This window comes from Rhamphochromis longiceps, linkage group LG7 (assembly GCF_057381845.1).
Source record: "Rhamphochromis longiceps isolate RC_006_pf linkage group LG7, R_longiceps_female_GT1.1, whole genome shotgun sequence".
In the NCBI taxonomy this organism is placed as follows: domain Eukaryota; kingdom Metazoa; phylum Chordata; class Actinopteri; order Cichliformes; family Cichlidae; genus Rhamphochromis; species Rhamphochromis longiceps.
In genome coordinates this window covers 8,198,901-8,222,527 of record NC_140563.1, presented here as the reverse complement: position 1 = coordinate 8,222,527, position 23,627 = coordinate 8,198,901, and the positions used below count along the sequence as shown (strand labels likewise).

Here is a 23,627-nt window from a genome sequence, read left to right as displayed (position 1 = left end):
GCACAAGCACATTTTTCTAGGTGCTTTCTAAGTAACATTCACACACACTCTGTGTGAATGTCAGAGATGATCTGCTCTACCACCTGAGCTACAGCCACCCCGTGTGTGTTGACAATAAACTGAAATCCTAATCCTAAAATGTGGGTCGTGTTTTGGGTCTGCCACTTGAGGATACACAGAAATAAGCCATGCTGAACAGATTTCCACATCTTTTCATCTCATCACAAATGCCTCCAAGATACCTGAAAAGCTTCTGTTTCATTTTATATGGAGAAATAAAAGCTAATATTTACAAACAGTATTTTGTTTAATGTTAAAAGAATCTGGTGGTTTGGAAGTTTAAAGTTTGAGACATTAAAGTTACACGGTTAACTACTGTAAGGAACAAAAAGACACTGTTAGAAACTCTTTCTTCAAACATATCCTTCATTTGATACATTAAATGATGCATGAATTCTACTAATTCTATTCTACTACATCAGTCATGCGTGATAAGCACTGTTGATGATTCACCAGCAGGATCGTTTTACGCTGAAATCATTTTGAAATCAGGACGGTGTGTGGCCACAAAATAAATGATTCATATCAAATGTGTTAAACCTAAAGTAAGAAGCTCATTTTGGAAATGTGAGGGGGGAGAAAGTGGAGACGTTTGACTTCAGATGTTTGGTGTAAAAACAAAGCTCTCAGGAGACTCCTCGAATACTGTAACTCTGTGAGTACAGTAATGGAGTATTTTTACTTTGTTACATCATTGATTAACATCAGTCAGCCTTTTAATATCATTTATTTAAAAAGACGTTTGTCTGTCTGTGTGCGTGATGCTCTGCGAAGCGTCCTGCAGTAGAAACAATGGAAAACTATCCACATCTCTCATTTTCAGCGACTCGTTTGATTTCTGATGCAGTACGCTCATTTGGCCACACAGCGGCGCTGCTGACTTGTTAAATAGCTCAGCAGAAACATTTCAAATTATTTCATTCAGCATTCGTTTCGTGTCTCACTATGAAAACGCCTCATGCGTGACCTCATCAGAAGCTCAAATGCCATTACAGCAGCCATAAGTGACGCCCATGTCAGGAGCGACAAGTTTCTGGTCACCTTCTGGTGTGCTGTATACAAAAGCCAGCCGGCCCTCATAGATCCAGTTAAAATTTTTAATTTTATCTTAAAATATCTGAAAAGCTGGAGCTGCTTTTATTTGAACTCATTTATCACAAAAGAGAAAACACATTAATAGAGGAAAGGGGAGGACGAGTCACAGATATCCTCGGTCCTGCTATGTTTTCTGAAGCGTCTCATTCTGTGGCTTGGAGCAACCCGTTCTCACTCCCGACACGTAAAATAATGATGATTTGTCGCGTCCCTTAACTTCTCATGCTGACGCTAAAGGTATCCTTCCACGTTTTTATGTGACGCTGTGGGTTGTCAATTCATTCCAATATGAACCCGCTCGCGCGATCAGAGACGCTTCGAGCAGAGGGTCCAGCCATCCATTTACTCCAATAATAATCCCGTCACAGCGAAACATGACGCTGTGAAGCACAATCTAACTGGAGAACCGGGGACCCTCTCCGCGAACGGGTTTTTCTCCCTAATTTAATGCTTTCTTTTAATGGACATCGTTAACATTTCTCAACAAAAACACATGAAAGTATCACTGATAATGCAACAATAAAATCGCTTCATGTTGTGGCCATCACACAGTGTTTTCCAAACTGATTCACGAGCTGAAAGTGCTCAGATTTAACGTACATAATCCTTTGTTAGGTTTATTATTTTCATTTCACACGTAAAACACATTTATAGATTCATCCACCACTCCTGTTAGTTTTGGATGTGCTCGGCTCCAACCAATCAGATGCAACCTGTGTAAGCAAAGGATGATGGGAGAATGGAGAGACCCATTTATAAGAATAAGAAAATGAGGCGGAACTGATTGATTCTAATGCAGGTATGTAAAAAATACATATTTAAAGTAATAGGGCAGCACGGTGGTTAGCACTGTTGCCGCACAGCAAGAAGGTCCTGAGTTCAATTCCACCATCAGGCTGGGGTCTTTCTGTGTGGAGTTTGCAAGTTCTCCCCGTGTTTGCGTGGGTTCCCTCTGGGTACTCCGGCTTCCTCCCACCGTCCAAAGACATGCAGCTTGTGGGGATAGGTTAATTGGATAATCCAAATTGCCACTAGGTGTGAATGTGAGTGTGAATGGTTGTCTGTCCCTATGTGTTAGCCCTGCGACAGACTGGCGACCTGTCCAGGGTGTATCCCGCCTTTCGCCCTATGTCAGCTGGGATAGGCTCCAGCGCCCCCCGCGACCCTGAAAAGGATAAGCGGAAGCGAATGGATGGGTGGATGGATGGATGGATCTTGATGTGTGTTTCAAAGTTTGTTTTTCATAAAAGCTTCAAACAAACAGAGGTGACTGATCTCGAAACGGTTTAATGCATTTAAAAATGACTACAGCTACCGTCAGCATGCTTGTGTAAAGTGTAGAAGTAAATTTAAATCTATTTTGATATACAAAGAGGTGTTTACAAAGGTTATAAAGCTAGTTATGTAGCTATTTGGTGGTTACGGGTTTTGATATTTACATGTTTACATGTTTGAATGTTTAGACATGCATGTTCAAACCAGTAATAAGTATGTGTTATATCTACCTGGTTGTTTTCCCTGTTTTGATCTGAGTATAAGATTTCCTGGCTTCTGAGAGGCCAGTGAAGTATTCATGAGGGCGGCACACAGGAAGTGTGGGTTGTTGTTGCAGGGTGCTAAAAGTAAAGAGGCTGCTAAAAAGTTATCCGTCTCCGTCTTGCTGTTCCTAATTATTCAGAGAGATTCCCAACCATCTAGTGAACCCTCACGTTACATCTGGTGGCAGCGGTGGGATTTATTTTCTTGATGGATCTGTGTATTTGGTGAGTTTTACTCCCAAGCTGCGGATAAGATCGTTTTTTTCCCCGCTGGGATTTATCCCTCTCTGTGAACAGCTGATGAACTGAAAATAATAATAGTAATAATTTTTGGAGATAGGAAGGATTGTTGCAGCTTTTCTCTCTGTTTTTGTGATTTTTTTTTTTTTTTTTTTGAGCTGGATATTTGTTGGGAACATGTCGGCTGACGAGAGTGAATCTGTGCATGAGCTGCGCTCTTCTCCTGTGCCACATTCGAGGTCAGTGGATGCAATGCGGACTGTTGCTGCTCCCGCCCACCATACCGTTTCCAGTGCCCTGACAATAGATCTTCCACCTGTTTTTAAAGGAGATGGGACTGAATCTTTTACTAGTTGGTCTCGTCGCTTTGAAGTGGCAGTGCAAGCTATGACTCCACCTGAGGTAGATTTGCCAACTGTGATGTCCTCTGTTCTGCCTACTCGTCTAGCAGATGCTGCATTTTTGTACTGGGACAGTTTGCCTTCATCAGCCCAGAAAGACTATGATCTAGTGAAGGATAAGCTGAAAGAGGTTTTCGGTCCAAAATATTCTCTGCCATTCTTCCAGACACATGTGAATGCTCGCCCCCGGAAACCAGGTGAAAGTTTAGATGTGTACAGCGCGGATATTACCCGTCTTGTGCTTGAAGCTTTCCCTAACTATGACTACAATGCCTTGGAAGGTGAAAAATTTCGCCGTTTTGTTGCTGGGTTGGACCCCACCTTGCAATCTAAGATTCATGAGATGGGTGCAGAGGATCTCGACGGAGCCCTGCGCATTGCCAGCCGTTGTGAGAGAGCACGGGCAGCATTGCAACTTACAGCTGCAGGATCCTCTCATATTCCGTCTTCAGAACAGGTTGCTATGATACGTCCTCAGCCTACTGATGCTAAACTTCTTCAAGCGGTTGAGGAGCTCACGCTTACTGTAACCAGCCTGAAACATGAAGTACAGCAGTTACGGGAGAAACAGAGTTACCTTGCCCAACGTTTGGACTCCAGTCGTGATAGATCCTCCTCTTCCAATGTTCAGTACAGCACCCGCAGTGCGTCCCCGTCGCCTTATCATGCCAGACAACATTCCAGAGACTATTGCTCGCCTGAGAGGCGTTATCATCGTGATCCAGAGTCTCACCGTGAACGTCCTTCTTCCCCTGTTCCCCAGAGGTTCAATGAGTGGGACAAATGTGAGAAACACGATCAACGCACATACCCTTCCCAACAGCCCCCCCAGTATTCCAGGTACAATTACCCTGACAATAACAGATACCGACGCAGTCCCAGTCCTGCTCCACGTAGAGTTAGAGATGCTGCGTCCTACAGTAGGACCGGTGTTCGTTTCCAGTCCCCGGAAAGGCCTGCACATTTCACCTCCGGCCCACAGGGAAACTTTCATTAGCTGCTGTTGAGGGGCAAACATCAGCTACAGTATCAGGGCCCCAAAACCACATCCCCCAGTTCCCCTCAGAATCTGATGGATCAGTCTCCTCTAACGTCTTGGCTATTGTCGAGGGCATTGAAGTGTGTGCTCTAATTGACTCTGGTTCCTTTGTCTCCCTTGTGAGTGAAGATTTTCGAAACGCTCATCCAGCTTTGAAAAAACGGCCTATGGTAGCATCCTCTGTGCCAGCTCGTTCGGTCAATGGAGAACGTCTGGAAATCTTAGGCAAGTTAACCGTTGGTATTAGGCTTGGGACTCAGGTATGGCAGCAGGACTTTGAAGTCCTCAGAGGTGCTTACCAGCCAGTCATTCTAGGTTGGGATTTTCTGCAGAGGCACCATGCTCTTCTCGACCTCAAAAACAAAGTGCTGCAACTGTGGGACATGAAAATTCCCCTGTTGCCCAAAGGACATGAGGTGGCTGCCTGCTGTAATGTTTCCGTGTTAGCGCCAACCAAAATTCCAGCTATGAGCGAAACTCTGATCACAGCCTGTGTGTCAGCAGCCACACCGGCTTCTCCTGTTCCAACAGACTACTATGGTGTCTTGATCCCTAATCCAACATGTGACATTGTTGTGGCTCACACTCTCAGTGAAGTTCAGAATGGTACTACAGTGGTTCGAATGCTTAATCCCTCCAGTGATGAAATCGAACTGTACCCTGGACAGCATCTTGGTGAGTTTCATTCAGGCTCATCTGTTGATATCATTCCACTGGAGCAGACATGTTGTGCTACTTCACCTGTGTATGATTCGACTCTGCCGGTAGAAATAGATGAAATAAACTTGTCACACTCCCAGGTTCAGTCCCTGAAATCACTTCTCCAGAAGTATTCAGGAATCTTCAGTAAGCACTCAGAGGACAGAGGTCACACAGGCATAATTAAGCATCATATTCACACAGGTGATGCTACACCGATTAAACAAAGAGCCTATAGAGTGACACCTGAACAGAGAGCTGAAATACAGACTCAAGTTGACAACCTTTTAAAGGCAGGTGTCATCGAAGAAAGCTACAGCCCATGGGCCGCCCCAGTTGTTCTGGTGCGAAAGAAAAATGGTACGTGGCGTTTCTGTCTCGACTATAGGAAACTCAATGCAGTGACAATCAAAGACTCTCATCCTCTTCCAAGGGTTGATGATGCACTGGATGCGCTGTCAGGTTCTGCCTGGTTCTCCACAATGGACCTTCAACATGGCTATTGGCAGGTTGAACTGGAAGAGAAGGATCGTGAGAAAACTGCTTTCACAACCGGCAGTGGACTTTACCACTTCACTGTTATGCCCATGGGACTCACAAACGCTCCAGCCACATGTCAGCGGTTAATGGAGATGGTACTTCGTGGCCTTCCCTGGAAAACCTGCTTAGTGTATTTGGATGATGTCCTCATTTACAGCCGCTCTTTCGCAGAACATCTCCAGCATCTGGAAGAAATTTTCGGCAGATTCCAGGCAAGTGGCTTGAAGCTAAACCCCTCAAAATGCTGTTTTGCCAAAGATCAGGTACAATTTCTGGGCCACATTGTATCAAAACATGGCATCCAGCCTGACCCCAGAAATGTGAACAGTGTGCAAGCCTGGCCTATTCCACAAACAGCGACAGAAGTAAGGTCATTCCTTGGACTTTGTTCATATTATCGCAAGTTTATTCAAAACTTTGCGCACCACAGTGTCCCCCTACATGCTCTCACTGAGAAGCATGCAACTTTTCAATGGACTTCTCAGTGCCAGGATGCATTCATGTATCTGAAACATGCCCTCTCAAACCCTCCAGTGGTTTCATTCCCTGACTTCACATTGCCATTTTCTCTGTATACTGATGCTTCTAGCACAGCTATTGGCAGTGTACTAGCTCAAAAACAGGGACAGCAAGAGAAAGTCATTGCCTATGCTAGCCATGCGCTTACAAAGGCAGAAAGAAAGTGGTCGACTTATGATCGAGAACTCTGGGCCATTGTTTGGGCAGTTAGACATTTTCGGCACTACCTCTACAAGCAGCCATTTGTTATTGTCACGGATCACAAGCCCCTCCTGGGTCTTCGGAAAATACCCATTGACAGTGATAGAACTGGTCGCCGTGCTCGCTGGGCTCTTGAACTTGATCCTTTTGAGTGGACTGTGATTCATAAAGATGGCCACCGCCACCTCAATGCGGACGCACTGTCACGTCGCCCTGTCACTGGTGAAACCGTAGAGCAGGACACAGTCTGCACTGCTTCTGCTACCTTGAAACCTGAAGAGAGGTGCGTGGGTCCTGCAGGCCCGCCCAACCATAGTCCCTGCAGTACTGACCAAAAACACATTCCATGCAATGACCTTCCTGATCCACGACTGCAGTGTGCAGCGCTATCTGTTTCATCCACATTTGTGCTTGAGCTGCCTGAAGATGATCTCAAAAGTGAACAACAAAAAGATCCTGTACTGTCAGAAGTCATTGGCTGGAAAGCTAAGGGTCAGAAACCACCCTACTGGCGTATGAAAAAATGCCCACCTCAGGAAAAAGTGCTATGGCATGAGTACTCTAGACTTACCTTTCACAATGGCTTACTCTGTCGTAAAGCTTTCAACCCGTCCCAAAAGTCAGTGTTGCATCAGTTGGTTGTTCCTGAATCTTTAAAAGACACTGTCCTACAGCTGCTGCATGGCAACCCAGTGTCCGGTCACCTATCAGCAGATAAGGTCCTGAAACGTGCTCAGCAGCTATATTACTGGCCATTCATGTCACGTGACATCAGAATATGGTGCACACAATGCACTCCATGTGATGCCAGACGGAATCCCACACCTCATCACAGAGCTCCAATGAAAACAATTGTTGCTGCGGAGCCATTTCAAAAGGTGGCAGCTGACATACTTGAACTCCCCATTACGAGTCGTGGCAACAGGTACGTGCTCGTTGTTCAAGACTATTTCTCGAAATATGTCAATCTCTATGCTATCGCAGACCAACGTGCCACAACAGTTGCAAAATGCCTGTTTGACAACTTCATCTGTCAGCACGGCGTCCCTGAAATGCTACACACGGACCAAGGACGTCAGTTTGAATCTGACCTGGTGAAACATCTGTGTCAGCTGCTAGGCATCCAGAAGACACGGACCAGCCCATATCACCCTCAATGCGACGGGATGGTCGAGAGGTTCAATCGAACACTTATTGACCAGTTAGCTAAGTTACTCCTTCAGCAGCCTGGCGAATGGGATGACTGCCTCAATCAAGTTGCTTTGGCTTACAACACCAGTCCTCACTCTACCACGGGGTTTACGCCATTTTTTCTCACACATGGACATGAGGCACGGATGCCTGCTAATATGCTGTTGCCTACCAACATGTCAGCATCATCTACTTCTGTTTCTCCTGCTGACTATGTCACCCAGTTGACTCAGAGACTTCAGTCTGCCTTCAGCACTGCTGCATGGAACAGAGATTGTGCCCACAACCAGCAGAAACAATTGTATGATAGGGGCATCAAACACACTCCTTATGTTCCGGGTGACTTGGTGTGGTTAAATGACCCCACTACAGCAAAGCAGAAACTTGCTCCACATTGGAAGGGCCCCTTTGAGATATTGGAGTGCCTTGGAACAGATGGAGAAAACCCTGGTGTCACGTACAGGATTCGCTACCTCCTGGACCAATCAGACAAGACTCAAATTGTTCACTACAATCGTCTCAGGCCGTACAAAGCACCTGTTCCTAAAGGTGGAACCAACTCACCTGCTGGTGACATACCTGTACAGCCCCAGATTCCACAGTTGACTGCATTATCAGGTGCGTTGCCCTTCACAGCTTCAAAATCTGCAGCTGAAGGGAGCTGGAATGTTCAGGGCCGCAGCCCTGCAACCTCATCAGACCCTCAGGTTTGTCAGCCACCACCTCTAAACCAGTCACGACCCCATTCCCACTCTCCTTTGTCCCCTTCTCCTCGGTCTGAGACTGTAACGACTTCTCCCTCTGGCCATGTGGTGATACACCAATCAGACATTGTCCCTTCAACTCCTCATCGAGTATCTGGTGTTTCACGGCGATGTGGGAGACGTCAAGTTGTGCCTCCCAGATACCTCGAGGACTATGTTTTGAACTGAACTTGTTTTTGGTTTTGCTGTTGTGTTATTGTTGTCCCCTTTGCTTGCAGCATGTTGGGGTTTTTTTTTCTCTTCCTTTTCTGTAGGGAAACGGGGACGTTTCTTATGTGAGGGGGGGAGGAAAATGTAAAGTGTAGAAGTAAATTTAAATCTATTTTGATATACAAAGAGGTGTTTACAAAGGTTATAAAGCTAGTTATGTAGCTATTTGGTGGTTACGGGTTTTGATATTTACATGTTTACATGTTTGAATGTTTAGACATGCATGTTCAAACCAGTAATAAGTATGTGTTATATCTACCTGGTTGTTTTCCCTGTTTTGATCTGAGTATAAGATTTCCTGGCTTCTGAGAGGCCAGTGAAGTATTCATGAGGGCGGCACACAGGAAGTGTGGGTTGTTGTTGCAGGGTGCTAAAAGTAAAGAGGCTGCTAAAAAGTTATCCGTCTCCGTCTTGCTGTTCCTAATTATTCAGAGAGATTCCCAACCATCTAGTGAACCCTCACGTTACATTTGCTTGGTAACGACTACACGTGGCTACTGCAGCATTAGCCATTTAATCCAACGATGATGGATTAAATCTATTACAAACGTTAAAGGACTTGTGTGCTGCAAAATACCCTCACATGGTGCGTAAAGCAGTTTTTGCATTAGAGTTCTGCTAGCTTTTTATAAACTGATGATGCTAACGTTAATTGCTAACGTTAACTGGAGCGCCAAGACTGAAAATCATTTGAGTTGCGTTAGTTATGCGTTTATGTCACAGAGTTCTGCAAAAATCTCTTTCCTCTTTAGCTTGAAAATGAGCGATTCAGAGGATCCCGAGCTGGAGGAAGAGCTTCAGGCTGCTGACGAACTCCTTCAAGATATGCAGGTAACATTTTTAGTGGAAACAGTTGTTAAAGAGGGAACACGCTTGTCTAATATTTTGTACGGAGTAAACGTTATATTATTTGAATTTTTTTTTATATATGTGTATATATAAGTTTATGTCAAATTAAGTTGGTTAACTTAAGATGTTTGATAATCTTTGCTTTATGGACTGTATTTTAGGTGTTCCCTTTTTTCCTTGTTAATTGCGTAGAATGATGCACAGAGTGAACCTCAGCCAAGACCAGTGCGCTGGAAAACACGTGACAGACAGACAGGGAGATTTTATTCCTCAAAGACCATCAACCAGTCGATGTACTAGTTGCATGCCACGTGGTCAGTGTTCACACAACCAATGATTTTATCTCACAACTTGTTTTCACCAAAGAATTTCAGTAAGTAAATATTCTTCAATCTCTTTTTTTCCTCCCAGTGTCCAGAGAGCAGCATCAATGTCCACGTGAAGAACCTAGTTATGTTGCCAGTGTCAACCCAACAAAAGGTACTTTACCTTCTTGTATATGTTGTGATTTCTGTTTACTTTTATATTTGTTGTTATAGTTGAGTTAGGCAGGGCTTTTGTGCAGTCCTAAGAAACATACTGCCTAGAGTGTTTTTCACTTTGTGGAAGAGTTTCTTCCTTTATTTTTTTTCTGTTAGTGTATGGAACTGAGGTGCTTCGTCAGGAGCTCCTTCAGTTGTTGGAGGATGGAGAAGAGGACGCAGCCATGACTTGTGAGACGTCGTCTGAGTCAGCTGCTACTCACTGGGCGATCAGAAATATGGTGTCCTCGCAAAAGTGGAAAGAGGCCAGGCCTTGTCTTATAGATAATATGTTAGCTACTCTGGATCCACAGTCACACCGTGTGTGTCAGTGTGGCAAACAAGTAGTTGTGAGGTGTCTGGACTGCCTGCCTCTCCCATTCCTTTGTGCTGACTGTGATATTGCAGTTCACACACGCTTTGTCCTGCACAACAGAGAGGCAGTAACAGGAGGGTTTTTGCAGCCTTCATCACAGTTTAGGTACGGTTTTTAAGTCTTATGCATTTCTTGCTATGTACTATGAGTGGGTGCTGTTATTGTATATTTGTTGTGTATCAGTTAATTTCCAATTCCTTTTTATATATATATTGTGTGTTTTAATGTTAGTTCGGCTGTTGCCTGTGCAAAGGCCAGAACATGTGTGTGACTGCCCAGCAGGTAACGTTGAGGTTTCACGCGGCGCAATTGTGGCTCTTGTAACCATAAATGGTAAGTTGCCCTTTTGTCACACACTACATACACAATAGATGTGTTTGGAGGTTTTATTGCAAATTGTGCATTGCTATCTTGGTTTGAATTACCCTCGGCCTGCAGTATATGTGGGCACCTGTCAAAGGTCATTTGGATTTACCAGACCGATTTGAAAACAACATGAAAAAAATGAATGCTTTGAGCCATGACTGAATTTATCCTGATCCTTTCTAAAGGCCGTTATAACCTTGCACTGCCAGTGGTGAGCTGCACCAGCTGTGGCCTAATGTGGTCCCCCTCAGTTAAGGACATCCTGGGTAGTGGATATTGGCCTGGCACCTTAAATTTCTGCACCCTGTTTTCAATGGATGTCTTTCAGTCTTTCTATGACATTAAGAAGGCTGCACCAGGGATGTCACTTAAGGCATTTGTCAAAGTGCTGGATGAACGAACAGCCATTTTGGAAGGGTGAGTTTCTAAATTTGCCAAGTTTAAGGAAATTGTGTAAATCAATGTTTATGATGACTGTCCTTGAATATTCTGTTGTATGTCCTCTATGTAAAAGACTGGCCGAATATCAGCTGATGCCTTCAGTAAAAGTTTCTTGGAGTGGAGTGCTGTAAAGTTTGAGGTGGACAGGATGTGCAAGGAGCCATGCTTTAGCTGCCCTGCCTGCACTCCAGACATGCTTGCCGTCTCAGTTGATGGAAACCGCAAGCTTTATCGCTTTCAGTCTAATGCAAGGTACGTTATGCATTGTGTACATAAGTCAAATATGGATTTGTAGAAAGATGTGTGTGTGTATACATATATGGATGGATGGATATTTATTTTATTTTTCTCTTAGTGTTGTCGTAATACTATTTACTTTATCTTAATGTGTACTTAATTTTGTCACCATGTGTATTTAAAAAAAAAAAACAACAACATGATTTTTATTTTGTGTTGTCAGTGCTGTCCTGGGGAGATATGAGGTCTCGTGTGACTTAAGGCTAATTCAGCTAATTGTTATGCATTTGTTTTAAAAAGTTTGTCCCTGATAGGGCTTAATCATGCCGAGTCTTTTATGTTAAAATCTTTGGGTGTATAGGTCCCAGGGAAAGGGTTGTGCGGATCTTCATCTTGGACTGCAGCAAAGGAGTCGTCCAAAAAGTCCACTGGGAAGTTGGATGAAGAGGGCGTGGAAATAGCTGTTTGTCACCACGGAGTCCTCTTAGCTGCATTGAACATGTTTCGAGGGGAGATCTTTGCTTACCCTCTTTTTCTCCAGAGGAAGTTGGCAGCTAGCTTCCCAGGACATATTACGTTCCTTTGCTCCGATGTGGCCTGTAAATATTTCCCCCTATTTAACCAAGGTGGCTCAGCAGTGCCCTGAGCTGAGGAACCTCTTGTCAATGCGTCCTTTTCTCTCCGTCATGCATGCAAAAGCTCACACTTGGAAATGCGAGGTATACTGCAGCCTCGATACGCGCTTCGCGGAAACGCCCCCTCCATTACTCGACACACGCTCCGAAGCCTCGATACAGAACGACCCATCACTACCTGCCCGGGTGTGGCAGCGTGTGTGGAGTTTTGGAGCGAGTGTGCGGAGGAGCTGTGGCGGTGACTGTGTGGAAGAGGAAGCGTGTGTGTGGATTTCCCCCCTCCTTCTCTCCTTGGAGCGCTGGACCCCCCTCCCAACTCACTGTACATATATATATAGCACTGAGGTGATCCCTGTTGTAAATAAATCTCCTTTTGTTCTCTGAGAAAGAACTGTCTGTGCGTGAGTCCATTCAGTAGCCATGACAGATCTGTTTCTTGTGTGGTAAGCTTCCTGCTTTTATGATCCTTTTGGTGAGCAGCAGGTCACACAAACATGAGAATGAGAATAAGTTTCTAAATTAGCTGTGGAAGCACACAGCAAAATCTCCAGTGTTAAATTAACACTATAGAGGTCCACACCTCTGAGTGTTAAATACAACACTGTTGAGTGTTAAATTACAGTTTTTTATAGCCGCTAGGACAAATTTCTCAATACTTACGTCACTTTTGCAAAACTCCTCACACAGTGAGCACAACAGAAGTCTATGTGGGCTAAACTGAGGATCAGTTATCATTGTTTTGGCACAAAATGCATTCAATGACTACATCTCTCAAATTTCATGAATTATTTTCTCACTCAGACACAACTGCCAAAAATCTTTGTACGTACAGGACATTTTGCATGTACTTACATACTGTTTTCAAAACTTAAACTTATGGTCAAAACAATAACACAATGCAAAACTGAATAAGACAGCAAAATTCAACAGCAATATTTTATTGAAACATATTTTAAATCTAAAAGTGCAGTTTAACCAGCAACAGCTGATTCTCATTGTAGATGAACATCTACACAGGTGTTACGCCTTCAATTTCATTACAAAAGGAGACAACTGCTGAATAGGTTTGTTTTGTGATGTAAACATGGACCCAGCCAGAAATGGAGAAGTGGCTGAAAGAGGAAGAAGAGTGGCTGGGAGGGGGCGAGGTATGCGTGGTGGAAGAAGAATAAGAGGAAGATCAAGAGCTGTAGTCTCAGATGAGATCAGAGCTACTGTAATTGATCATGTAGTAAATCATGGTCACTCAATGAGAGAGGCTGGTCAGAGAGTGCAGCCAAATCTGCAACGCTCTACAGTGGCATCTATTGTTAGAGTTTTCCGGCAAACCAACAGGTAACTTGTATTCTGCAGGGGCATTTGCACATTTCAGAAGTAAATAAGCTTTTGTGTAATTTTTGTTGCATTTCTGCTTAGGACTCAACAGTTACCTCACATAGGAGGGAGAGGACGGATGTTCACTGATGTGCAGGAAACTGCCATTGTTGATATGGTCATCAGAAACAATGGGATAAAACTCACTGAAATTAGACAGAGTCTTGGCAGACAACGTTACTTTCGCAAATATTCACAGTGTAAGCATAACAACAATTTCTAAAGTCCAGAAAAAACATCAGGTCAGGATGAAACAGTTGTACACTGTGCCTTTTGAGAGGAACTCTGAACATGTCAAGCAACTCAGGAACCAGTATGTCCAGGTAAGATCACAATAAAATACAGATCTGGTTTTGAACAAAACCAAACACACACAAAGACAATTTTTACAAATTTACTACTGTAACAGCTTATGTTGCCTTGTGGATTTATGTTAGAGAGTCATGGAGATTGAAGGCAGGCAAACGCACCACATTTTCATCTTTGTGGATGAGGCAGGTTTCAACTTGGCCAAAGCACGGCGACGAGGGAGGAATGTGATTGGGAAGAGAGCCACAGTGACTGTCCCAGGCCAGAGGGGTGCCAACATCACAATGTGCGCAGCAATATCCACCGATGGACTGCTGTTACACAGACCACTAATTGGGCCATACAACACTGAATGGCTCCTTGCGTTCCTGCATGATCTCTATGGACGGGTTGTGCTAGGTGAGGAAAGGGATGCAGAGAGAAGGAATCAGCCAACATTTATAATTGTATGGGACAACGTGGCATTTCATCACTCCCGTGCAGTCACCAAGTGGTTTGCAGCCCATCCCAGAATGGAGTCTCTTTTCCTCCCACCTTACTCTCCATTCCTCAACCCCATAGAGGAATTCTTTTCCTCATGGCGGTGGAAGCTTTACCACCATCATCCACATGATCAAATGTCCCTCCTGGATGCAATGAATGCTGGATGCCTGGAAATATCAGCAGAAGATTGCCAGGGATGGATCAGGCATGCCAGGAGATTCTTTCCTAGGTGTATCGCCCTAGATGACATAAGATGTGATGTGGATGAGAACCTGTGGCCAAATGGAGAAGACCGAGTAGAATAGCATTACTATTGTATGTGTATCAGTGGATGGTGTGTATACAAATTCTTGTATTTTGGGATTACTTAGTGCAAAAAAATAAAAATACATAAACATAAACATAAATACATGATGTCTGATTCATTCCAGTAACATATATTGAAATTATAAACAGAGATGTGTCCTTGTTTTACACAAGAAAACACTGTGTAATGCTACATGTTGTTAGTGTTTTTTAGGTCATTGTTTTGTGGGTGACAAAGTGTGTTTGTCGGCTGTCAACCTTTGCTAGTGTTCTGGAAGAATGAGTTTATTTGAGACCTGAATAAAGTGTTTTGGTAGTTGTAGTGCATTTTGAATGTGAAATGAACTGCTTTGCCAAGCTGAAGGTCAGTTAGAGGAGTTGTGTGAAGAGTTTTGCAAAAGTGACCTAAGTATTGAGAAATGTGTCCTAGTGGCTGTAAAAAAAAAACCAAAAAAAAAACCTGTAACACTTTTGACAGTGTTATATGTTTAAAAGTAACCTAGTCAGTTTTGAAGATTAACAATGGCTAACACTGAGCAGTGCTGATTTTCTAACACTGGAATATTTCTAACATTTTGAGTTATTTTCCAGTGTTAGAAAATCAGCACTACTAGCACGTAGAGGCCTCCTCTGTGCTACGATAAGCCAGCCAAACACTGGCTGTAGCTTCAGATGTCCTGCACAAACATGAGAGGCAGCAGTGCTCTTATAACACTCAGCAAGAAGGTGAAGATCAAAAGTCAAAAAGATTTCTTTGAGTTTATTGCTGTTTATTGCTTTATGTCCCTCCTTTTAACTTTTTGTCCCTTGCATCATATCCTTTCTAGGTTTTTAATGACGTTTGAGTTTTGTATTCTTCATGTATGAGTGTAGTTTTACGGTGGTTTAAAGACCCATCTAAGAATGGGCACAGTAAGCAACCCTAGGCTACATATGTGCTTCTAGAAAGTGCTGCAGGAACAAACCTGAAATGCCTGAAATAAGTTTGCATTTTGCACTTACTGGTCCCTTTTCTCTCAAATCCTGTGGGTTATATTTTCTGAACCGTTCACAAGTTCTGTGGGTAAGTTACAAGTTACATTTTTGAGAGGTGGAAATAAAGCAAGTAAAAAGTAGACATAAAGCGAAAAATAGAGCAATCTACTAATAGTATTTCCTACATGACAACTCTGTACAGAGAGGGTGGTAATGCACGTATTTGCTGGCGAGAATCCAAATAGCATTCTGGGTATTTCACACATAGTATTGCACCTTTTGATATTTAGAATATTTTACCTAATATTGCACCTGTTTCTCAAATCAGTTTCAGTAAGCATATTGTACATTAAACAGACAGTGATTTATCACATTGTACATTCGAAGTGAGGTGAGGTAGTGTTGTATTATTTCACGCGTCCAGTGTTTTGTTTTGCCATCAGTCTGACTGTGGCGGGGAAGAAGCTGTTGAAAAACCTTGTTCTGTGTGTAATGATCCGGTCCGCTCTGTTGTGTCTCACTTTGTACAGTTTTTGTGTCTCAGCAGAGAGTGAGCTGGATGGTGAGTCCCAGATAATTCCCTCTGCTCTTTTTCGGCAGCATTGTACATACAGATTACATGGAAGGAAGTTTTGTCCCTGTGATCTCTCTGCAGTCTTTATGACTCTTTTCAGAGCCTTCCTCTCTGCCTGTGTGATGTTCCCATACCAGACAGTGATGCCTGCAGTGAGGATCAGTCCTCTGTAAAAAAAAAAAAAAAAAATCATCCCTACCTTCAATATGATGGTGATGGGGGCATCCTCTGACAGCGTGTTGTGCCTCAGGTAGACTTGGCCCTGTATAACAGTAATATTAGTTCTGCTTTTCTTTTCATGAGTGGAGCTGGACACAAAGAGCAGAGCAAACACAAGCGTGATTAGTGTCATGTTCTTGTTCTTTTGCATGTTCACCCTAAAACTGTGTGGTCTCTCTGCATACTCAGACTTCCTCCCACAGTCCAAAAACTTAATGGCTACATCTGAAACTAATAAATATATGTACAATATATAATAGTATATGCATTTCTGGATGTGTATACTAAATATTTTTCTACGTGTGTGTGTGTGTGTGTGTGTGTACACATATTTACAAATTAAATAGAGTAAACAATAAGTAGAATATTTAAAATAATAAAATAAAATATACAGAGTGATAATAAACTGGTCAAAGGTGTGAATGGTTTTCTCTGCTGATCTAGGAATCTGAGCAGAGCTCCAACACAACCCCAAACTGGACAATGAGTCAGAAATTAGATGGATCCACTAATATAAGACTAAAAGCTTAAGCTTCTGCCCCAAAGGTAAATGTAAATATAACAATACAGTCTACTTCTTGTGTATTCTTAAAAGAAAACCAATTAATATACTCTAAAGTATAAGACTAAAATATTTGCTATATTAGAAGAGTAGAGTTTACTACTCCTTTCACAGAAAAGTGCAAACCAGACTGAACCATAACAAAAGTTGGAGAACTGAGTGCAGAACTGAGGAAGGGTACAAAGGTCATTCAGTGTCAGCTCATCAAATGTCTCCCACCTGACCATGTGAGATTTTCTTGAAAAGTGACACTACAGCTAGATAAAAAGAGTTGTTCCTTTCATATTAAAGCTTTAATGTCTATAAAACAATTCACATGATTTAAACTGTTAATTTGAAATCATAATTAAACAATATCATGAACATTGTGTACGACCAGGGGTAGGCAACTCCAGGCCTCGAGTGCTGGTGTCCTGCAGGTTTTAGATGTGTCCTTGAACCAACACAGCTGATTCAAATGGCTAAATTACCTCCTCAACATGTCTTGAAGTTCTCCAGGGGGATGGTAATGAACTAATCATTTGATTCAGGTGTGTTGACCCAGGGTGAGATCTAAAACCTGCAGGACACCGGCCCTCGAGGCCTGGCGTTGCCTACCCCTGATATAGACAGTGCTTGAAGCAGTTATGACCTTCTTGCCATATTGGCAGAATAAATGACCTGGAAGCTGTTGCACTGTCTGCACCTGTAAACTCCAGGACACGTTTACAAACAATTTTCGTTGTTATTTGCGCTGCAGCTGCAGGTTAGGGTGGAGTTACTGTGTGTGTGTTTACAAGTAGTTTTAAACCTTGTGATCCACAAAACAGCATAACAGTAAAAGAAGAATTGACTGCGTTACAGTCAATGCGGGAGCGGCGGCTTTGCTCGTGCGCGATTCATTTGCAGTTTGGACGCACGTGAACATTTCCTGCCCTGACAGCGGCTGGAGGAGGACTATCCTCCGCCTGTGAGCGCTTTGGCACGAGCGAGGTGCCCACGGCAGCACCCGCTGCTTGTTGAGAGCAACAAGCGCTTTCACGTCAAAAGTCGTCATAAATAAGTCTCCAATAACACCAGAAAAAGTCGCCAGATTTGTCGCTAGTCGCTTTTTAGAAAAAAAAAACGACGCTAAGGGGGGGTTTGAAAACTCCCTAAATATAGCGACAAAATCGCTAAGTTGGCAACACTTTTTGGACTGTTTTCAGGGTATTTTAAAAAATTCAAAACAAAACAAAACCGTGCGTCACAATGGGTATTCTCTGAGTATGCGCAGAATTACGCACAGCTGTCATGTGATCCTGTGATCGAACAAAGGATCAAAGGCTCAAAGAGCGCTGACGTCAAATTCGCTGCCACGAAAGTCTATAAATAGCCCCTCTTCACCTTTGCAAACACAGTTTTACTTGGAACATTTTCAGAAACAGCGAGTTGTGTTTAGCAAACCAGAAACCTTTCAGAAAGGGACTGTTTTTAAACTTAAACAATTAAGCAAACATTTTTTCTTGTCGACACTTTGCATTAAGAGTTTAAAGAAATGTCAAACGAAGCATTTAATAATTTACAGTCTGACGGAGAGATTCGAGAGGAATCACAAAGACTGTATGGGTTGATGGAGACAGAAATACCTGACCCTATGGAGCTTCAAATGAAAATTCAACAACTCCAGTTGGAGTTGAGCACCCTGAACAGCACAACAGAAAGTCTTACACTGCAAATATTTTGGCTGGAAGAAAAAGTCAAAAAGCAAAATTTCAAGATTGTTCATAACGAAGATCTCATAGATGAACTTTATGAAAATCTTAAAATGAAAAGAGAAATAATTAATAATCTTAAGGATGAGCTGAGAAGGGAGGAGGAAGAAAAAATATTAGCTGCTGTTCACAACATCACTGGTGAACCTCTGCAGCTGGAGAATCTTCCTCCTGAACCCGAGGAGCTTTATTTTCCTGCCTTGGAACCATCTCCTGATGTGGTTCCAACACAGGAGAATCTTGCTCCTGAACCCGAGGAGCTTTTTTTTCCGGCCTTGGAACCATCTCCTGATGTGGTGCCGACTAGTGGTTCATGGCGTCATGGTGCTAAACGCCTACTTAAAATAGGTTTAGGTGTTGCTGCAGTAGGCCTTATTATAGCTGCAGGTTACTGGGGCTTTTCAGTGCTTAACAGTGATTGCCTATTTAACTCTGTCTATGGCCTCCTTGAGCCATATTGCTACCTTGGTGATCGATTAGTCCCTTTTTAAAGACTAGTAATGATGGACTGCTTTTCATCCACAGTCCAGAAAACCATACGTTGTTCATATCAGACAACATAAGCAACATTTAGCTAACTTGTGCTCTCATTTTTCTTTTCTTTTGCCTCTCACCCCCCAGCCAGTCGCGACAGATGGCTGCCCCTTCCTGAGCCTGGTTCTGTCAAAGGTTTCTTCCTGTTTAAAGGGAGTTTTTCCTTTCCACCGTGCCTAGTGCTTGCTCACAGGGGATCATTTGATTGTTGGGCTTTAATTTGTTAAAAAACATAACAAATTAGGTGAGGGGTTCACATAATAGAGAGCACAACAAAAACTACAAATTTAAAAAAAAAATTGTTAGTTGCAAATCAAAATAAAGACAACAGTTTCTGAAAAACATCTCTTACGGCTCTGTTTATTTGCTTAAATGAACACTTGTATTTTTTTGTCATAGAAGAATATACATTGTCTTAAGTATTTAATAATTTTAAATTTAGCCCTGCGCTGCGTGAGATAAACTGAGATGAGATAAACACAGACGGCTGTCGAGGCCTGGCGAGGGAAAGTTCCTCTTCAACCTCCAAACTCAACCCAGTTTGTTACTCGCAGCATCGCAAAATTAGACACAGCAATTTCTTAGAGTCTGGTTTAAGTCCTGAAATGACATCTCCTTACCTGTCACGATTCTGGGTCAGTTTGACCCAGTATTTTGAGTTGTTATGTTTTGGTGTTTTTGCATTATGGATAGTTTTCTTATTCTCTTGTGGTGCTTTTTTTGGTTATCATGATGATGATGATGATGATTAATCTATGTTTTAGTTCTTCTTGTTTAGGGATTAGTTCTTAGGTTTTGTGTTCTCATGTTTTTTGCTGGTTTAGTTCAGTGTCTAGTCTGTCTCTCTCTGTCCGTGTCTTAGTTTAGTGTGTATTGTTTCCTGTTTTATTTTGAAGGATTGTGTCTTATGTCAGTGTGTCCAGCTTCAATCCCCTGACTCGTTAGCCCCAATCTCTCCCAGCTGTGTCTCCCTCCTGTTTTCCATTCCCTGATTACTTCCCTGTGTATATTAGCCCTGTGTTTGCCCTTGCTCAGTGCTGCATCGTACCGTCGGATTATGCCTTTGTGTTTTATACTGTGTTCAGTATTTTCGTGTTCACTACCCTTGTTCAGTTCATGTTTTAATTTCTCCAGCAATAAAGCTGAGGTTTTGAGTTACAATTCTGTGTTTGAGTCCTGCATTTGGATCCTCATCTCCGCCTGCCCGCACACAGAGCCCTCTATTTAAAATCCAACTCTTACCTGAACTCTGCTGCCTTTCTGTCTCTCTCGCTGCTTTGTAACGCACCATCCCCCTTTTGACATTAGATAATGGTACATCAAACCTGCACTGCAGAGAGGTTGGCATGACAGGAAGTCGAGATGATAACGATAGACCAGCCTTCAAACTAAGACGCGTGATGTATAAAAGTCTTTCTACTGAGTAAAGGACAGTTTGAGTTTCCTGCTGGCACCATGCACTGTCTTCACAAGTTTCTTCTTTGTTTTCTACCATGTCTACAAGGCATCAGTGTGAACATCAAATATATCTGATTTATCTTACGGCTGTAAACGGCACACTAACTTTATCATCTTCTTTTTTTTTTAATTTACCAGAGTTTTCAACAGGAATTATTCATGGAACAAAAGCTCTGGACAACTCGATACCCTACATGGGATCAGTTCAGAATAACAAGGGTCAACATGTCTGTAGAGAATTCCTCATCACTGAAGACTTTGTGCTCACTGCTGCACACTGTGACCGGTTGTGAGTTAGATTTCCTGTTCATGAAGTTCATCCAAAAACAAACTTTTTCAAACTTGTGTTTATTGATCAGATCACTCGAAGTTATTGATAAGGCAGATGTTATTTCGAGGGAAAATAAAACACAATTAAGTGCAATAGCATCAAATAAAAATGACCTTTGACTTCTGACAGCCGTTGGTTACATGAAAATGTGTTTCTATTTTTTACTTCATGTTGTGTCTCCAGTTGTGTGTGAACGTTCGATTAGTTCACAGAGTACAAACAATTCAGCCTCCACGTGCTGAAATAAACCTAAAAGAAAATCAAGTGTTTCAGGTGGCGAACCTGTTGATGAGCCGACGGTGGTGGACGTGTCTGTCATTGAACCAAAGGTCTGTAAGAAACACTGGCCTGGTCTTCCTGCCAGTGTTTCCTGTGCAGGTGGATATGGAACAACCAAAGGATTCTGTCAGGTATGTTTTCTGTGATTTCAGTGGAAACTTGTGTTCTGTTGACAAATGTATAAAAAAAAAGAATATAATCTGACATATTAAAATCCTCACAGGGTGAGGTAATACCAGGATGCTCTGTAGAATCCTGACCACTTTGTCATGGGAACTGATCGGCTGCTGACCGCAAGGCACTGCAGCGGGTGATATAAACAGCCCAATTATTCCACCATTTATACTGGCCTTATCTGTATTTATACATGTAAATGGTAAACGGCAAATGTACTGGTTCTTATAGAGCTACTCTTTCTACTGTTCTTTACACAACTTGTGCATTCACCCATTCGCACAAGCACATTTTTCTAGGTGCTTTCTAAGTAACATTCACACACACTCTGTGTGAATGTCGGAGATGATCTGCTCTACCACCTGAGCTACAGCCACCCCGTGTGTGTTGACAATAAACTGAAATCCTAATCCTAAAATGTGGATCGTGTTTTGGGTCTGCCACTTGAGGATACACAGAAATAAGCCATGCTGAACAGATTTCCACATCTTTTCATCTCATCACAAATGCCTCCAAGATACCTGAAAAGCTTCTGTTTCATTTTATATGGAGAAATAAAAGCTAATATTTACAAACAGTATTTTGTTTAATGTTAAAAGAATCTGGTGGTTTGGAAGTTTAAAGTTTGAGACATTAAAGTTACACGGTTAACTACTGTAAGGAACAAAAAGACACTGTTAGAAACTCTTTCTTCAAACATATCCTTCATTTGATACATTAAATGATGCATGAATTCTACTAATTCTATTCTACTACATCAGTCATGCGTGATAAGCACTGTTGATGATTCACCAGCAGGATCGTTTTACTCTGAAATCATTTTGAAATCAGGACGGTGTGTGGCCACAAAATAAATGATTCATATCAAATGTGTTAAACCTAAAGTAAGAAGCTCATTTTGGAAATGTGAGGGGGGAGAAAGTGGAGACGTTTGACTTCAGATGTTTGGTGTAAAAACAAAGCTCTCAGGAGACTCCTCGAATACTGTAACTCTGTGAGTACAGTAATGGAGTATTTTTACTTTGTTACATCATTGATTAACATCAGTCAGCCTTTTAATATCATTTATTTAAAAAGACGTTTGTCTGTCTGTGTGCGTGATGCTCTGCGAAGCGTCCTGCATTAGAAACAATGGAAAACTATCCACATCTCTCATTTTCAGCGACTCGTTTGATTTCTGATGCAGTACGCTCATTTGGCCACACAGCGGCGCTGCTGACTTGTTAAATAGCTCAGCAGAAACATTTCAAATTATTTCATTCAGCATTCGTTTCGTGTCTCACTATGAAAACGCCTCATGCGTGACCTCATCAGAAGCTCAAATGCCATTACAGCAGCCATAAGTGACGCCCATGTCAGGAGCGACAAGTTTCTGGTCACCTTCTGGTGTGCTGTATACAAAAGCCAGCCGGCCCTCATAGATCCAGTTAAAATTTTTAATTTTATCTTAAAATATCTGAAAAGCTGGAGCTGCTTTTATTTGAACTCATTTATCACAAAAGAGAAAACACATTAATAGAGGAAAGGGGAGGACGAGTCACAGATATCCTCGGTCCTGCTATGTTTTCTGAAGCGTCTCATTCTGTGGCTTGGAGCCACTGCTGGATGAAACACGAGTCGACTTTTCAGGAATGGAAGAGAACCTGCTTTAATTTTGCAGCTGTAACTTGGAGTGTTTTACAACAATTTGTAAGCAGCTCCACAGCGACAGTCGGGCTCCCTGGCTGCATAAAAGTCACTTTTTTTTTTTTTTGCCTTTTTTAGGTTGTAATTTGTACTCACACTGCTGCTTGGCTAAAGTAGCAGCTAACAGACACACACACACACACACACACACACATTTTGTTGCTGTTTCTCCCTCTCATGTTAACTTTGGGCAGAAAAAACAGGCTATGTGGTCAATCAAATTTAACTTTCAGTTGATAAGGCAAAAAAACTTGAGATAAAATGATCATAATGCAACATTTATTTTATTATGCTGTTAGTGGTTTGTCTTTCAGTGCACCGTTTCCTAGCTGCACTTCCTGCCGGCTGTAGAAGGTTTGCTATAGAAACTAATAGTGTCAGTTGAATTATGATTATGGTACAAAAATTCCCTTGTCAGAGGAAACTTTCAATAAATCTGACTTTTGTCCAACAAATTACTATTTTTCATCCATCTCACCCTATCTCTAGCATCCTCCCACATCACACCAACCCTCTGTCCTCCTTCATTCACAAACCTCCTCTGAGGTTGTCTTCTTTTACTCCTGCCTGGCAGCTCCATCTTCAACATCCTTTGACAATCCTTCCTCTGCACATGTACAAGCAAGCTCAACTTTGCCTCTCTAACTTCAGACCACCAAAGCACCCAACCTGAGCTGTCTATTTACTTGTACTTGCTTATAATCCTGT

At 42.4% G+C, this 23,627-nt stretch overlaps 2 long non-coding RNA genes across 5 annotated transcripts; one reads left to right on the top strand and one right to left on the bottom strand.

Moving 5' to 3' along the window:
* The first annotated feature begins 1,629 nt into the window (after positions 1 to 1,629).
* LOC146664688 (uncharacterized) lies at positions 1,630 to 12,268 on the top strand. Of its 4 annotated transcripts, XR_014912511.1 has the most exons (9): positions 8,963 to 9,083; positions 9,250 to 9,328; positions 9,539 to 9,660; positions 9,758 to 9,826; positions 9,985 to 10,348; positions 10,475 to 10,576; positions 10,795 to 11,026; positions 11,124 to 11,302; positions 11,649 to 12,268. It is a non-coding gene; the product is annotated as an uncharacterized LOC146664688 (long non-coding RNA). The 4 variants fall into 4 exon arrangements; XR_014912510.1 differs by lacking the exon at positions 8,963 to 9,083 and adding an exon at positions 1,630 to 1,954 and having other exon boundaries at positions 9,985 to 10,576; XR_014912512.1 differs by having other exon boundaries at positions 9,985 to 10,576; positions 10,938 to 11,026.
* Positions 12,269 to 13,998: 1,730 nt separating this feature from the next.
* LOC146664687 (uncharacterized) lies at positions 13,999 to 20,524 on the bottom strand. Its single transcript, XR_014912522.1, has 3 exons — positions 20,234 to 20,524; positions 16,143 to 16,251; positions 13,999 to 14,360 (listed from the first exon to the last, which is right to left on the bottom strand). It is a non-coding gene; the product is annotated as an uncharacterized LOC146664687 (long non-coding RNA).
* Between the last annotated feature and the right edge of the window lie 3,103 nt (positions 20,525 to 23,627).